We start from the raw sequence: 16,155 nt of genomic DNA, 5'->3' as shown, positions 1-16,155 counted from the left end.
GGACCACAGGCATACGTCACCACACCCAGCAATCCATGTGTTTTAACAAGCTCCAGGTGATTGCTATGATTAGACAAGTTTGGGAAACACTGTAATGGATATTGAAAGAGCAGGTAAGAAATTCTGAAGTTGTCCTAAGTGCAAGTTATCCATTGAAACTTGAATTTGCTTATGACCCATAAGGGTTACTTAATTAAATGATGATAATAGCAAAATATCTGATTCAAAATCATCTCTGCTCAGATTCACTAACTTTTTGCCAGTGATACTCACCGGGAGCCAGGACAGGAAAGGGGGATAGGTTTATTTCACAACTCCGTTTTAAGTTTCTCATACAGGCCATCCTGGTCAATCATGTCTGTATGCCCATTCCAGCGATGACAGGTGAGGACAGTGGCATTATAGCCTGCAATGGCACTCATTTCCATGGCACTCACAGCAAACCCTATCCCATTGAGGTAATACAGCCAGTCACAGAGCACAATGGCAGGGGGCATTTCTGCGGGGGCCTATACAAAGGATACGCACGCCAGGTCTTCTTCACAGCATAATCATAGGACAAAAAGAACTTCATAATTTGCCTTTTACTAAGAACATCTGGGGAAAATAGCTTCCAAACATATGTTCCATCTGTTGATGGTAGAGGATTTTCCTCTCCTCTTACAAGGGATACAATGCCAAGGCTGATAATGAACAAATCTGAACTATCAATGACTAACACTGTAGACAGGCCAAACTGATTTTTGTCTCCAGAGCTAAATATAGTTGAATTTAATTCTCCCTTAATAAGAGTTGGCACTATTTGTTGGTAGAATTGATCAAATTCCTCAATTGGAGGATCAAAGTTGGGGAAAGTTATATTGGACATTTTTTGATTCAGTGGTGTGGCCACGAACACGATGTCATAGAAGTCTGAAAGGAGCTCAGATCCAGTTTGGTAGACCACTTCATACATCTTTGTGGGATTTCCTGTCAACTTGGTCCTTGTTTTCTCCTGTATAAACCTTACTGAGCCAGATATAAGATTGCCTTTGCAAGCCTTAAGTAGCCTTGAGCAAACAACTTTATTGCCACCTTCTACTGCCCAGAGGCCAGAATCAGCACCAGCCATTGACACTGGCCCCCCCAAAGGCGCTGATGTTTGTGCTTTGGCCATAATTGACCTTCATGATAGGAGCAACCATTTCACTGAGGAATTTCTCAGCGAAGCCTGCTTTCTGCAAGGTTTCATGAAGCGTGTGGTTAAGCAGTCCAAGGAAGCCATCCCCTCCCACAGCATGTAGCAATTTCTCTACACTGCTGAAGGCACAGTCATGAGATTGGTTGCGGTAGAGCCTCATGCACTTGTCTAACACATCTTCTACCCACATATGCATTCGAAGAGTCTGAAATCCACAGTGCCAAACTAATTTAATCATGTTTATTATAAACCAGCTGCTCTCCTCAAACACCAGAGTCTCTCCACTGTATACCTCCACTAGGCCACCTGAAGCTGGAACCATGGAGAGACCCAGGTCTTTGACAAAAGGCTTCATGTGCAGATTTAAAGAATGGATGACAGAACCGCCTGCCTCAAAGTCTCGCCCTTCCACCTTCAGGGTGGCCAAACGGCCCCTACCTCTTGTCTCTCAAAGATATCAGTCTTCACATCTTTCCCAAATTTCTGCCGCAGTTAATAGGCTGATGAAGTGCCACCAATTCCAGCTCCAATAATGGCGATCTTAGCCGGCGGGGCCCTCAGCTGGGAGCTCGCGAGGTGCCCCCAGCTGCACAGCAGCAGCCACAGCCCAAGCAGCCACGACCCGAGCTCCGCAGATGCACGCCCCACAGCCTCTCCAAGCGCGACACGGACCTTCCAGCTCCCAGAAGCACCCCCAGTCGCAGCGCGGCTGCTCGCTGTCCGCCCCGCCCCTAGGCCCAGCTCCGCCCCTTCCTGGGCCGACCCCTGGAACACCCCCTAAGGCTGACCTTTGCTTCAATAATCTCACAAAACTTTTACCCAAAAATCGAGCTCTAAACTTCCAGAATATTTCTGAACTAACACACACCCTCTCAACATGTCTTCATCTGTGGCCCAGCTGCACTCAGACACCATCTCACCCTTCTGCTGAATGTCCTTAGTTGCCTAAATTCCTGGCAAATAAGAAGACATGCTTATTGGGGTGTGTGATCACCCCCTTTTCACCCTCCAGTTTCTGGCCCAAATGCCACCCCATCAAAATCCCCAACCTTCTGAAAGGAGAGGGCTTCTTCTATAAGCTATTACCCTGGTAACAGCTCCTCAGATTACGAGGATGACAGCTGTGGACATTCCCGAAGGTTAAGATTTACCAGGAGGTGTTGGTGATCCCTGTGTCTGGGCTCGATTTGGAAGGATGTTGGAATTCTGACTAGGACATGATACAGCCTGGAATAACTACATGATCAGAAGCTTTTCCCACACTGTTAATAGAATTTCTGGTTCTACAACTTAGCCCAACATGACAGCCCAACAAAGGTCTTTAGATTGCCCTGCTCCTATGGTCCTGGATAGCCGCACCATGTTACATTACCTCCGCATTGGGCAGTATGTTGTCTGTGTTGCTGCGAATATCTCATGGTGTATTTATATAAATATTTCTAGCCTGATTGAATTGAAAACTTCTGAAATCTTAGAATTAGCTAAGTCCTAATAAGAGTACCTTCAAAGGGTCTTCTCAGCTAGTTAAACTGAATTCTCAGATATTTTCAGCAGGCTTCTCTCTGGCATTTGTTCCCTCTTAAGTTTTCCCCTGTAGTTCTATTGATCTTCCTCATACTACAACTAAGGATTTGGGTTCTCTTTAAGATCATTTTAGCCTGTTTTAACAGATGTTTACAAGAGACACCCACCAAAATCATGGTAGCACCTCAAGACTCTAGTTTCATTTTAATCAGAACCAGAAGCAACTTAACCCAAGAGATTGTGACTCAGATCTAACTGCTATCTGGATGTCCTTCATTAGCAGGTGGCTCCAATTGCTCCACTGGTCACTGCCTAGGTACAAGGATCCCAACAGAGAACTGAATGGACCCAGTGCTGGCAACCAACTATTCTGATAACATGATGGGATGTAACTGCTTTATTTGATGATCAATGCTGTTGATGTCACTTTGGGGGGGGGGGCGGTGCCAGGGATCGAACTTGGATCCTTGCGCTTGCGCAGCAGGTGACGAAACCACTGAGCTAAATTCCTGGCCCTTGATGTCACCTTTTGACAAGTTTCTATCAAAAGGGAGAAATGTGAACTTAAGAAAAGAGTAATCTCCAAAAGGGTCCCAAATGGCTAATTTTTCATAAATTTATAATGGAGCCTGTTAGCCATTTGCTGACTGGAGAGTCACACATGTACTCTGTGTTCCTAGAAGAATCACTAACTTCACTTTGCAGCCAGCCCTCACCTGGGCATGTTCCTGTTTCAACTACCAAGACAAACAGCCCTAGGGAGTCTCATTTTGCTACTAGATCTGATCAATGAGCTGTGATCTGCAATCAACCAATCAAAACCAAGCACTTCCCACACACTTACATCCTTCATTTACATAAGCTGACCACACTGGGTACCTGGATGGGAACTTTCTCTGTATAAACCAGTTCCTCCTTTTGTTCCTTCATAGCACTTTCTTTTTATATTGAAGGCTGCTTCTCCCTGTTTTGTGAGCTATTTCTTTAAAAAAAAATCCACAAATTTTTATCTTGAACTCTTTTTCTAGTGAATTTTTGCTGACAAAGGCACAGGAAATTCCTTTACGGGAACTTTCTGGAATATGGCCAGAAGAATTCCTTTCCCAAATGCTTTTCAGAGAACTCATGAAACTTGAAGAACGTTCTTTGGCAGTCTGTTCCAGATGCTGGTAGGAAACCCACTTCCCCAAGTGAGTCAGCCCAGCTCCTTATGGAAACTGGGCCTACCTTTCAGGGTCTGCTATGTCCTTCAGCTTCTGCAGCACCATAGTAAGTGAATGGTTCCCACAACTCAGGCTGTAGGATTTGAAGTTTTTTCTGGTAAATAGATATTCTTCTGTTAAGACTTATGTTTCATGCTTTCAATAACAAATGAAATGCACTCTCCTGAGGAAGTGCATGGCAGGTTGTAGAGGCACTCGACAGATGACACCAGGCTCAGTTGCACTGACACCACCTTCTGGTGAGGCCATGCTACCTGGGCACTCCTAGCCAGGGATGGATGAGCAGACCCTGACCTGGGCATGGGCTCCTCTCATGGCCCCTTTCACTTGGGGATCCTTAGCAGCCACGCTGTTACTAATTAGTTGAGGGTTCTTTGGCTCAATTTGAATAGAAATCACAAAAAGACAAAGTAGAATTTCTTTGGTGTTACCAGCTGTTCTTTCTGTTGGCGGTTCCTAGCATTACCAGGCCTCACCAATACTAGCTCCTCCACCCACTTAAGACATAAATTATGAAAAACCAAAACAATATCATCTACATGAGGTTTTATTGGGGTTTGTACTGCAGCACAAGGGAGGCTGTACATGGGACAGGGTTCTTGGAGGCTCTGGGAGAATATGATGATTAAAGCTCATATAGAAAAAGGGGGCAGGAACATACAGGTGCAGTCAGTGGTGTACTGCAGAATTTCTGCACCATCATGCTAGCTAATCTCGTTTCTTGACTGCCATGGGATGGTGGAGGTGCTCACTACCATCACCTCAGGAGAGTATGGGAAAACCCCTGGCAAACCATGAGGGCCATTACCCTATTTGTCACCCAGCAGTACTGATGACAGCAGCAGAAGCAGTAAGCATGACAGTAGAAGCGTCATAATGGCTGCCACAGTGATAAAGGCAGCCATGTTGGAAGTGGCAGTGGGTGTCAGCAAAGCAGCAGTGGCAGTGCACATTGGTACGGTGATGGTGATGGCAACAGTGGGGGCAACTGCAGCAGCAGTGGCAGCGGCAGTAATGGTTGCCATGGTAACAGCAGCTCCTTTGTGCCCTGTAATGACGACAGCAGCTGCAGGGGCATGGCCTTGAATCCAGGTGGCCAGGCCTGTCCTGAGGTCAGCACACACTGGAGTGTGCACAGTTCTTAGAAGCCCTGCACCACACAGCCAATGAGACTCGTATCTGCTAGCTGTCACTGCACATGCAGGTATAAATGCAGGGGTCACCACTACTGTAACGAGGCAGGAAGGACCCCACTGCTAGCTCATGGCCTCTAGGACTAGACACGCAGGCTTCTCTAAGGATGAGTGAGCAAGCAGGCTTGCTAGGACCCCAGCCTGGCCCAGCATGGGGATACCTGCTCTATTTCCACCCTGCCCAGTGCTTTTGCCCAGATGCACTCCTAGGCCTTTGTGCTGGCTCCTGCTCACCTAGGAGGTACCAGCCAGCCACAAAAAGATCCTGTGTCTAAGAAAGGTAGAATTTTTTTTAAAGCTAATAGAAAAATATCCTTTGGGAAGGGCCAGACCCCCTCTATTTTATCACAATGCAAGCCACCTCAGAAAGACCTCCTCTGCCTTCACTGGACAAACTCACATTTCTTCAGTGGCTTTGCCAGCCCTCTCCTTGTTTCTCCTCACACAATCATGTACTCTAAAAGGTTCTGATATGTTTAATGGTGTCTTGGTGTGTGCTTCTTGGAAGACCTACATTAACACACTGTATTTAAGAGAGTAAATGTTAAAAAGAACAAGAGAGAGAGTGTTAAACAATGCTAGGTTCAAGCTTTGGCTCTCAGCTTGTACAGTCAAGGTGATGAACCTCTCCTTGCTTCAGTGTACTCACTGTATGTAATTCTAATATATTACTCATAAAAGTGTTGTGATTATTAAATGAGAGAATGCCCATAAATCAATTCATGTCATTCCTCACTTTAGTCTCTGATACTATTTTTGAAATTAATACCATTTTCAGAGTTCTTTATTCCAATGTACTTTAAGGTATTATATAAAATATGGAAGGACCACTGATAATGTCAGTGTATGGATAAGGTTTTTCAGGGTAAAAAGATGTTTTCCTGTTAGTGCATTCCTGTGATGTGACCTGCCGGAGTAGCAGATCCTTGCTATCTTGAGAAGCTCTTGAGTGTAGTTTAAGGACCAGGCTGCCCTTTGATAGTATGGCGTTTGATGCTTTAAAAGATGGTAGAGAGTCATACTCTATGATAGGATGTCCTCAACTCTGAGGGTTATCTTTGTTTTTATTTTAGCTTCTAGACTCCTGATGGACAGACATGTCTTATCTTGAAACCCTTCACTGTAGATGACTTCTGAGCCAGTAATGGTTAACTTCAGTCTTAAATGTAGCTTATTTTCCAAATTTCTCAGTTTCCAGTTAGATCTTAGTTTTCAGATACAATGCTGGAAGGCATTATATCCTAGATATACTGACTGGTGTTACATGTGGGAAGCACAGAATAAGATCTGCCAGAGGAAAAAGGGTGGGATGATGGTGAAGCATTTAGTAATGGGAAACTAAATGGTACCCAAAGACCGAAGGCTGTGCCTTTTCCACACCCTCAAATATTTTCTATGGATTCATAATTCAGAATACAGTATTTCAACATACTGTAATACAGTATTACATATGAGTATTACATAGCTGTGTGGCATGCTCAGAAATATGTGACATGGTCTGAACATTCAAAAAACATGCAATGGATTCATTTTTAAGATGAGGTCTCATACTTTGATGGAATGAGAGAATCATCAGGCAAACCAGTCATGTTCCTGTCTTTGTCAATAGGAAAGTCTCCCTTACTTGTCCTTAGTTTAACAAATGTGTCATTCTGAGAAATGTCAAGGTCTCACAGCAGCAGCAAATAATCAACAGTCTCATGAGCTACATGTAACTATTCAAAGGCCTTTAGTGACAAGACATCAGTGCCCAGCAAAACAAATAGGTGGTGTTTCTACTTCAAGGATTTTTCCTCAACCCTGAGATTAGTGTGATTGCATTAAAGAGGGAATAATAAAATGGGAAGCTAGAAACTGAAATTGATGAAGTCTTTTTTTGCCATGAAGAATAATCCTACCTAGAATCAGTGAATCTATGGCCTTTCATACTAAGAAATTTTAAAAATGAGAAAAGAACAAGTGCAAAATCTATTTGACAATATAAGGTAATGTGACTGCAAATCAATCAATCAATATGAATGTATATTATATATTTCATATATTTGGTCTTTTATGCCCAAGATTAAACAACAGAATGACAGTTATTAACCTCCTTAAATATGTGAGATTAAATTTTGTTGAAACCTGAACATGATGAACTGAGGTATGGTTTTAGTATATGTTTATATTTAGGTTTTATATTTGTCTGGCCAGGAGCTAGACTATCTTTTACTGTTTGCTCTAGTTATAGAATGGAAGTTAAAGCTTCTTTTGTTGTTTGTACTTTTGGTTCCTCTGTTGTTTGTGGGTATCCCTTGAGACATCTTCTTAGGTAAAATCAGTGACACACAGTTATTTCAGTTGTAGTCCCCTGTTCCTTCTTATTACTCTGTGCTTGGCTCCAACTGGTAAGCACATATGATGATCCAGTTCTGTCACTGAAGTTGCCATTCCCTCTCATGGGATGCTGTAGTGCAACAGTCCCCAAATTTTTTAGTACCAGAGATTGATTTCATGGGAGACAATTTTTCCACAATTAAGGGCAAGATTTTGGAGTGATTTAAATGCATTGCATTTATTGTGCACTTTGTTTGCATTATTATTACACTGTAACACAGAAGTCTCTGTTTAATGTAAATCTGAATTTCCAGCCACTCCCCTGAGCTAGCATCACTGTCTCAGCTCCACTTCAGATCATCAGGTTTTAGATTCTCAGACATGTGCAACCTAGATCCCTCACATGTGCAGTTCACAGTAGGGTTTGAGCTCCTATGAGAACTAATGCTACTGCTGATCTAATGAGAGATGGAACTCAGGAGGTAATGAGAGAGATGAGAATAAGCTATAAATACAGATGAAGCTTCACTTGCTTGCCTGTCATGCACAACCTGCTGGGAAGCCCAGTTCCTAATAGGCTACAAACTGGTACCTCACCAAAATGCGCTCTACTTTCCAGAGCTTTCCTTGTCCACCATGTCCTATTGTTTCTCTTTTCTGGTTGTTTTGAGAATGTACCTTGACTCTACCACTCACTTTAAAGCTTATTCATAAACTACCAGGATTGTTATTAAAAATTTCATTAGTTTTATGCATGGATACAAGAAGCAATTATACATTTAGGAACAGATCTCAATGAGTACATAGAAAATTATTCCATAATATAAATTTGAAATATTCTAGAAATAGCTTTTCATGATTGTACCACATTTTGTACTAAAGGTATAATGAATTTTATTCTAAAATAATTTGTGTTACACAAATCTTTTATTATTCATTTTCTTCTCTTCTTCATGCTTGGAGATGAGAAAGCCTCCATGCCAAGGAATAAGAACTTCTTGTGACCCCTTCCTAAGAGTAGATTTTTCCTAAAACACATATCCTATGTAAGTGACTACTTTTTTGAGTGGGGTATGAAGTATAGGCAACCTTATCTGTCAGAAAGGAAAAAATGCAAATTTTCCTTCCTCGGGAGAGGGAAAAATGGGTTTATCTTTGTTAATATGGGTTTATCTTAATTAATATGATTGTAATATCATGATTATTGCTATATTATCATTATCATTAGGTGATCAGGATTATTATTATCATGAGGTGATTGGGTTATGAGGATGCTAATCTAATCAATGCATTAACCCATTGATGAATTCATAGCTGAACGGGCTGTTAAGAGATTGAATCAAGTTGGAAAAAGTAAATCCCTGAGGGCTTGCCTTTGAAGGGCATTTCTTGCCCTCAGGCCCTCTTTCTCTGTCTCTCTTTCCCTTTCTTCTTCCTGGCTGCCATGAGGTGAGCCATGCTCTTTCTCCATGATGTTCTGTCTCACCTCAGCCCTGTAACAATGTAGCCAACTGACTATGAACTAAAACCTCTGAAACCATGAGCCAAGACAAACCCTTCCTCATTTAGGTTGTATTCTCAGGTATTTTGTCACAGCAATGCAAAATTAACTAACATAAATTAGAACAACTGCTTGGAAAACGCATGTGAATGAAGTAGGCCATGATGAACAGTATTAAGAAACACTGGGGAAAACTGGAGAATTCAGACTAAGTCTGAATGCACAGCAAGTACATCCATAAATCAATTCAGCTTTCCCTAACTTCCCTTTTTGATACCCAGGTGAAAATATAATGGAGAAATAACATGATTCAGTTAGGAATCCTAAAGCATACAAATCACACTGCACCCGGACCTTTACTTTATAAATGCTAAGATAGACCAAATCAAGATTACATGCATTCTTTGGTTTTCCTCTTCCTTTCTTCTCCTATCCCCACATTTCCACTTATCTTTTAAATCACATACCACGACTTAATTGCAAACATTCACCATATCCAGGTAGGCACCATATGGAGTCTGTGACCTCTGGAGAGTTTAGAATGTAGTAGGGAAGGCTAGAAATAAGAGAAAAGCAATGTGGAACATGCAGCATAACCCTAAAATATCTCCAGGTGGTTAATAAATGTGTTACTCTGACTCCAGAAGAATTACGGATCAAAGTGAAATCAACTGCAATGTTTTCAGATTTCTTAAATAAGATGACACTTGAAAACCTTGCAAAAGAGGTAGGATTTAGCTATTCAGAGGGTCAAGAAAGGGCAGTTTAGGTGATAGCTATGTAGTGAGCAAAGGAATATAAGTAGGTCCAGCTTTTATCCCCCTTTCCTTCCTTCCTTTTACCCCAAACTCAAAGTTTCCAAAGGTGATTGGGAAGTAATTGGAAAATGTTGGGAGTGGATGGGTGTTTTCCTGACTAAATGGAGAAAAGCATTTTTCTCCTTATTTATTGAAAAGTCTGTATGAGTCTCTGTCATTCACTCCAGATTCTGAAATACTAAATGCTGTGCAGCTCTGGCCTGGGACTATGTCAAGGAAAATACTACCTTCACATTTTAGAACAAAAATGAAATTTTAAACAGGGTATCAGATAGTGTGGCATTCAACTGAAAGTAATAAAAAACACAACTCAAAATTACTGAAACAACAAAGAATCTATGCTATCTCCTGTAATAAGAAAGTGCAGAGGTCAGGAATATTCTACAGGGTTTATTAGTGCAGTAACTTGGCAACACCATCAGGCCCTAGGTTTCCTCCAGTTGGTATTTTTTAGGGAATTTGAGTATTCATTTTGCATATAGAAATCATACCCATGTCTTAAAATTATCTGCCTGACACAAATTTAAATATCATACGATTTTTTTTATATGAGAAACCCAAAATATAAATAAAGAGCAAAATGCAAGGTAATAGGAAACAGGGAGATGGACATTTTGCAAAAGGGAAGGAGACCAAGAAATGGAGGAAGGGGGAGAAAGGGAAAAGGAAGGGGTTGAAGAAAAAGAATTAAGATCAGTTATGTATATGTTCTGACTCCTTCTCCTAATGAATGTAAACATTATGTACGGCTTACATGTACTAACAAAAATAAAAATTAAAAGAAGTTGCCTGTATGAAGTGATAAGAAATTGTTTTGAGTCAACTAGATAAAGTGGAAAGAGTTTGGAGTTAGAATTCTGGTCTTGTCTGTCACTAAAAATCCCTTACAAGTAATTTCTCTTGATCTCATAATCATTATTACAATATAAAGGAACTGGAACTGAAATAAATGATATGAGATTCTTCTTGCAGATTTCAAGTTCCATGGATACATGAAATGCTTAAATTTTGCCTTGTTTAATGTGGTAAAACACAGCACTGAGAGTGTTAGATCTGGAATTAGATGCCTTCGGTTTAAATCACTGTGCAGTCATTTGTACTTCAGTGAGGGCTGTTACTATTTTTAGCCTCTGTTTCCTCATGAGTCTGCTGAGAGGATCAAATGAGATATGGAGGAAAAACTCTTGGCACAGTGTCACTTAGTAAGTGCTCAGTTAATGCAAGTAATTGTGTTATCTGTGTTATAGTAGTAAATTTTTTTAAATAAAGCAAACTTTGAAGTGACAGGTTTATTTATTGTGTGTTTTATATGCTTTATAGTTGATTTGTTTTCTATGTAATCAATATGCAAAGTGTATTTTACAGGAACTTGGAGCACTTTTACTATTCTAACATTACAGAAATGTGTAGATTAAGTTTTGCCTTATAATTTATTATTGCTGGTCCCCTGGATCAGAAAGTCAACCTCAAATTACAAGGTGCAATCTGCTGTATAATGATCCACTTGTGTGTGTGTTTCTTGAAATGCTTTGCAGTGGCCAGTTAGGTGGCCTGTACTTTCTTAGTTCTTCTGCAGAGCACAGACCAGTTGTGCCTGAGGGTCTGTTCATTAATAGTTGAGTTCACTGTCCACTAGATGCTTAGACCTGGTTCTGCCAGTTTGCAAATCCCTCTCTCCAGCTGTCCAGTTCCCACTTTCCTCATACATATCTAAAATGTTCAGCTCCCTTTGGCTTAGCTCAGTTTTCTGGAAAAAGCTTCCAAAATCAATATCTGATGTTTATATTTGCTCTGGTACCTTCTGGCTGACTTAGGTAGAACTAAAGTATTGCAACAGGGTGAGAATATTCTGCGCTTTCTGTTTTCTTATACAACCACGGTCACCTGAGGCTCAAACTAAATCTCCAGCTGAAAGCACAAAATACTCTCTGGGCAGAGTTCCGTGCCAGTGACATGAGCTAAGTTCAGCAATTAAGAGTCAAGAGTCCAAATCTCATGAAAACAACGCTGAGATTCCACTTCACTCCAGAAAGAATGGCTGCTATCATGAAATCAACCAATAACAAATGCTGGTGGGGCTGTGGGGAAAGAGGAACCCTGCTCCACTGCTGGTGGGAGTGTAGACTGGTGCAAGCACTGTGGAAATCAGTATGCAGATACCTCAAAGAACTAGGACTGGAAGTCCCATTTGACACCACTATTCCACTGCTGGGGATCTTCGCCAAAGAATTAAAAGAATCATACCACAGTGATATATGTGCACCCATGTTCATAGCAGCACAGTTTGTGATAGCTAAAACTTGGAAACAGCCCAAATGCCCATCAACTGGAGACTGGATAAAGAAAATGTGGGTTTTTTATAAAATGGAGTACTACTCAGCCATAAAAAATGAGAAATTAGAGACATTTATAGCTAAGTGGATGCACATTGAGGCCATACTCTTAAGTGCAATAAACAGGACACACATGTATAAATACCGAAGAGTTTCTCTGGTGTGAGAAACTGAAAGTGTAAATAAGGATTAAATGTATAATAGGAATGTGAAATGGGAAGAAAAGGGGCAAAGGGGAAGGAAGTGGGAGGGCTAGGGGAAAAGATAGAAGGGAGTGGGATTAATATGAGAAAATGGAAAAATAGGAACAAAATCTTTGTAAATAGGGAGGAATGGAGGGGTTGAAGGGAGGGCTCGGCAAGGGTGAAAAATAAGAACCAAGAGAGACTATGTAAAGGTGCAAATTTCCAATGATGAATGCCATTATATTGTATACCTAAAATGTACCAATGATTAGAATGAATAATCGATAATGCAAAATAGGAGAAAAGGTCCAAAGGGGTAGGGGTAGTGGGAGCGGCAGGGGAAAGGAAAGAAGGGAAAGGAAAAATGATGAGAAATGGAAAAAATGGAAATAAAGTCTTTGTAAATAGGGAAGGGTGGAGGGCATGAAGGGAGGGCTAGGAATGGGGAAAAAATAAGAACCAAGATGCATTATATAAAGGCACAATTCCCAGTGAGAAATGTAGTTGTGTTGTATACCTACAGTGTACCAATAAAAGAATTTAATAAAGTGCAAAGTGGTAGAAACAGCAAAAAAAAAAAAGAGTCCAAATCTCTGTGCTATGAGGTTTTGAATTTTTTAAATAAAGCTTTGTTTTATGCGCTAAAATTTAAAAATATAAACAAATGGATTTTTCCTATGATATTTTGATGCCAATTGTTTCTTTTACAGTCACAAAATAGCCATTCAAAAATGTATCATTCTCTCAACAGTCTCAACGGACTGTACTCTGAGCATTTCGGATTTACCTTAAGGTGACTTCTAAGTATAAATTACTTGAACAAATTTATATCTTGACTCCATTTATATTACTTCTGTTCTCGTGTGCCCATTCTTCATGATTTTGTGTGAGTTGATTAGGGTCCCCTCTTCTTGCCTTAGGGTTCCAGTCTATAATCCTGATTTTTATACAGCAGTATTTATAGGGTTTGTTTTGCATTCCTTTCCTTACTTTAGATGCCCATCTGCCTCAAGATCTACACCTTCCCATTTATCTGACATCTTTTACCTATAGTTTCTCCTTTATCAAGCAAAATCATGGCTCTTTCTGGGGGAAAAGGTACTGTGTTTTATGCAAGTTAAACATGAACAAAACCTGGTACCTAGTCTCCTAAATTCATTGCTCCATAATTTTTAGGATATTCAGAGAAAGACTTGATTGCATGAGAAATTAATCTGTTTTCTATCATATTAGGAAATTTAAAATCCTAGACCTTGAGATTCCCCTGAATTTAATATTTGACACAATCACCAGAGTGAAAAGGCAACCTATGGAATAGGAAAAAATATTATCAAGTCATATACTGACAAAGGATTAATATCTAGGATTTATAAAGAACTCCTATGACTCAACAGTAACAAAAGCAAGTAGCCAAATTACAAAATGAACAAAAAAATCTGAATAGACAATTCTCCAGCAGTCATGCATAAATAACCAACAAGCATAAGAAAAGATGCTTAACATCACTAATTGTTAGAAAAATGCAAATCAATGAGATATGAACTATAATGAGATAACAACTCAATCTATCAGAATGGGTACTATTAAAAACAACGATAACAGCAACAACAAAAAGCCAGGCATAGTAGTGCATGTCTATAATTCCAGCACCAAGGAGGCTGAGGCAGAAGGGTTATGACTTCTAAGCTGGCCTAGACTAGCCAGCCTGAGTTACATAGTGAGACTCTGTCTCAAAATCAAAACAAAACAAAAATCCAGATAATGTCACATTTGGTGAGGATATGGCGAAACTGGAATCTGTATGTTATGGCTGGGAATATAAAATGGTGTACTACCACGGAAAACCTGGTAATTTCTCATAAAAACAGAATTGTCATATGATTCACAATTCCACTTCTGATTAGATATCCAAAACAATCAATAGCAACACCTTAAAGAGACATTTGTATACTCATGTACATAGCAGCATTACTCATAGTAGCCAAGAGATGGAAACAACACATATGTCCATCAACAGATGAATGGATAAACAAAATGTGACATATGCATGCAATTGAATATTATTCAGCTTTTAAAAGGAAGGAAATTCCAGCATATCATGTAGATAAAGACATTATAATAAGTGAAATAAGCCAAAAACAAAGATGTAAATTCTGTAAGATTCTATTGCAGAAGGTATCTAGAATAGTCAAATTCATAGAAACAAAAAGTAGAATGGTGGTTTGCAGGGGTGGAAGGAAGAATGGAAATGGAGAGCTGTTGTTTCCTGAGGATAGAGTTTCAGTTGAAAAAGTTCTAAAGATTGATTGCACAACAGCCTAAATAGACTTAGCACCAAGTATACCAAACTGTAGTCCTGGAGATAGTTAAAATAGTAAACTTTACATTATGTTCTTTTCATCACAATAAAAACAATCAGTATTTAATGATACTATCTATAGTACCTAATAAGCATTGATATTTTCTTAGGTATGTCATATCTTAGTGGGGGTTAGGTTTTTTATTTGTCTAGCTTTACAGCTGAGTAGACTTGACTCTCCAATCCTAACCAGCTCCAATTACTCAGCCAGGACAGGTATATTAACATACCATTATCTAAGTTAATTATTGATGGGGACCTTGTGTTACTAAGTACATATTTTTATTGACTGCATCTTACGTAGGCTGGACAATACTCAGCGGGGAATTCTTCCTTTTTTCCTTTGAGCAAGGGAAATGAGTTTGGCTAAGCAAGAGTACAGTTCCTGTGGGGTGGAGGGATTCAGAGTTGCTCTGCTTCTGCCGTGTGTAGTTTTCACAACAGGCTTTAAAAATAGAGGTGTACCAGATGTGCCAAGGCACAGGTCAGGAATGGTATCCTTAGCAAAGGGAAACCAGAGGAGCAGAGCATGTGAGTGTGAAACACTAGGTGGTATTTAGCAAACAAAAGAGGATTGGGTTTGAATTTCAAGGAATAGGTGATAGGAATGAATATATCTTAGTCTTCTTTACAGCCCCAGGTCTTGACAATAAATTCTGTTGAATGGAACTAGTTCGAGAAACCGGAAGTACATTTAGATGTCTACATCTTGGGCTGAAGAAGAAAGCATATTGGAAGAATTTACAAATATATTCACATACACTGGCAAGATGTCCGCCATTAATTATTTTCCCCAATCAGATTCATGGCTACTTTATTCTACCACACCAATATTCATTATTTTTTTTTAAATAAGAATTTCAGGCCACTTGAATGGCCAGTCTTTTAATTAAATGAAAGACACTACAATGCTTAAGCTACAGTAGAAACAACAAGAGAAATAAAAGTTAGGAGTTAGGATGGAAAGAGAAGTTTTCTTTCCAGAAGAGGTAGGAGAAATAAGTGGGTCCATCCTTTGGTCATTTGGACTTAAAAGAACGGAAGTCAGCAAAAGTTCAAGGATAAAGGTGGAATAAACCTACATCAAAAGGTGCAAAGGAGACAGCTGTCTTTTTCACTAGGATTGGTTGCTGCAGTTCCCTCCTCCTTGCCCAGCTTCGTACGATGACTGTGTAAGCTGGAAACTCTAAGCATCTGCCTTACAGGGACCAGGAGTAGAAAGTCTGAGGAGGTTTGGGGCTTCTGATAAATTTTAGGACAGACCTTGAAGAATTAATCCGCGCGCGCGCGCGCGCGTGTGTGTGTGTGTGTGTGTGTGTGTGTGTGTGTGTACTACCAGAGTGGATGCTATCCTGACTCGTGGAATCTTTGTAGCTTGCCATTTCTCAAATTGCCAGTAAATGCTTAAAAGAAGCTGTAGCACCCAACTTCACACTACTTTTGGAGAAAGTATTGATCCAACACAAGGAAAACGATATCTCCTTCATTCTTGAGAAGCCACCAAGAGATCCCTGTGGGCGTCT

General features: G+C 40.2%; 1 pseudogene; it reads right to left on the bottom strand.

Annotated features, from left to right (window-relative positions):
* Nucleotides 1–308: 308 nt before the first annotated feature.
* LOC101706993 (prenylcysteine oxidase 1 pseudogene) lies at nucleotides 309–4,952 on the bottom strand (annotated as a pseudogene).
* Between the last annotated feature and the right edge of the window lie 11,203 nt (nucleotides 4,953–16,155).

This window comes from Heterocephalus glaber, unplaced genomic scaffold, assembly GCF_053883595.1.
Source record: "Heterocephalus glaber isolate CG9 unplaced genomic scaffold, H.glaber_assembly_v1.0 deba00001587, whole genome shotgun sequence".
Taxonomy (NCBI): Eukaryota; Metazoa; Chordata; class Mammalia; order Rodentia; family Bathyergidae; genus Heterocephalus; species Heterocephalus glaber.
This window is presented reverse-complemented; position numbering and strand designations above follow the sequence as displayed.